The 1,865-nt window shown below is 28.6% G+C and overlaps 1 non-coding gene across 1 annotated transcript; it reads left to right on the forward strand.

Moving 5' to 3' along the window:
* The first annotated feature begins 583 nt into the window (after positions 1 to 583).
* Positions 584 to 676, forward strand: LOC148763248 (small nucleolar RNA snoR8a). Its single transcript, XR_016026089.1, has one exon. It is a non-coding gene; the product is annotated as a small nucleolar RNA snoR8a (small nucleolar RNA).
* Positions 677 to 1,865: the final 1,189 nt, after the last annotated feature.

Here is a 1,865-nt window from a genome sequence, read left to right on the forward strand (position 1 = left end):
ACCATTCTCACAATTTCCTCTTGTAGTTTCTTACATTCATTCATATTTTGTGTTCGTTAGTTTCCTCTTGTAGATGTGTCTTTATTTTTTTTTATTGATTTTGTAGATATATTATTTGATTATTCATTTCATTTTGTCCATAGTTTTGAATAGTGAATAGACTTGCGAAGTCTCTATACTGTTCGAGTAAATTATTATTGATATGCTTATTAATAAGCCAAATTTTTAAGTGTAAAAGATTTAAGGTGTTGAAAATATATATAAATTTTTTTTACTTAATTATTTGATTCTAAAATATGTAAATTAATTTATCATTTTGACAAATATTAAGTTTGAATTCTCCTTCTATAAAAAAAATTGTAAAAATTTCATATCTGAAGTCAAATTTAAATGAATAACTTGTATTATGTTAAAATAAAACAATATATAATTGCTAAATAAATTCTTTCTTCTTGTATTTATAATAGTAAACAAATTTGAAATTGGTTATTTAAGTTAGTTTTTTACTTGAGCTAATGTCAAATAAGCAAAAATATGTTGATTTAGGTTTTTCTTTTAAAAAAATTGAAAAAACAGAGATATGGAGTTACCGATGATTATAAAATTAACTCCTTGTTCTGACTTGATTAATTTGGACATGGCAAACCTCTTATTACAACCATAGAATCTGAGTTTCACCCTTCTAATTATTTATTTATTTTTTATGTTTTTATTTTGTTTAATATTTTAAGGTATATTTTTTACTTTAAGTTGAAATTTTCTAGATTAAAGATTGTATTTATGGTTGATAAAGTTAAATATAACTTTAAATATTTTTCCATCTTATTTTATTAATTTCCTCTAATTTTTAAAGGTTTCGAAATTAATAATTTACATTTAAATTTAACAGAATTTGATTGTGGTATTAGGGTTTAAATAAAATCATTTTATAAGAAATTTTGAGTAAATTTAAAAAAAAGGTAAATTCAGTAAGAGTTGAATAAGTTTAAACGAATATGTATTTGTAAATTGTGAAGGTTGTAACTAAACGGTCAAAAGACCTGAGAAGTCCCTGCACTCACCCATTTCGTTCAATTTAGTCCTCCGACTTAAAACCAAAGTAATTTAGTTTTTTTATTTTGGAAATTTCTCTAATTTAACCCTTCCCTCGAACAACGGATATGGTGTTGACATGGCAAACTTGGATAACATGGCAACGTATGTGTAACTAGTTGAATGATGTGGTGGTGCCACGTCATCGCATATAATGATGTGGCAGTGCCATATCACCTAAGGTGATGATGTGGTAGTGACATGTTATATTATTAGATTGGGTATGACAGCGGTACAAGGGCTAAAGTGAATAAAATTTCAATGTATGAGGACGAAAATGAACAAAAAAATATATTATACTAATTTTATAAAAGAAATGCCACGTGGCAGTTTTGATCAGATGGTGTGGGGTGAGATTTGGCTTTTAGTTTCCATCTCTCCTTAACCACGATAATTATCCCTAAACAGTGGTTAAACCCTAAACCAACCGTTATCCGGGCCAGAGCCGTTAACCTTTGAAATTCCAACAAGTAGAATCGAGAGAGAGCAAAAAATCAAGAGTGAAACCCAGCGTACGTACTAAACTAAACCGAGATTGAAACCTAGGCTAAAAACTAAATTGAGAGTGAAAAATTGAGAAACTTTAAAGCCGAAAACCCACCTAAAAGCTTGAAACCCAGTCTAAAATAGACAAACCTTGAATTCAATGACACTTGAAAGTTGAAATCGAGAAAGCTAATTGGTGAGAGCTCAGGAAAAGGAAGAAAATCAAGAGAAAGAAGGGGAAAGGAAAAAGAAAAGGTTGTTGGTCTGGAAGAGTGCAGTACGAAATC

The sequence above is a fragment of the Theobroma cacao genome, chromosome 4 (assembly GCF_053813885.1).
Source record: "Theobroma cacao isolate CCN51 chromosome 4, ASM5381388v1, whole genome shotgun sequence".
Classification (NCBI taxonomy): domain Eukaryota; kingdom Viridiplantae; phylum Streptophyta; class Magnoliopsida; order Malvales; family Malvaceae; genus Theobroma; species Theobroma cacao.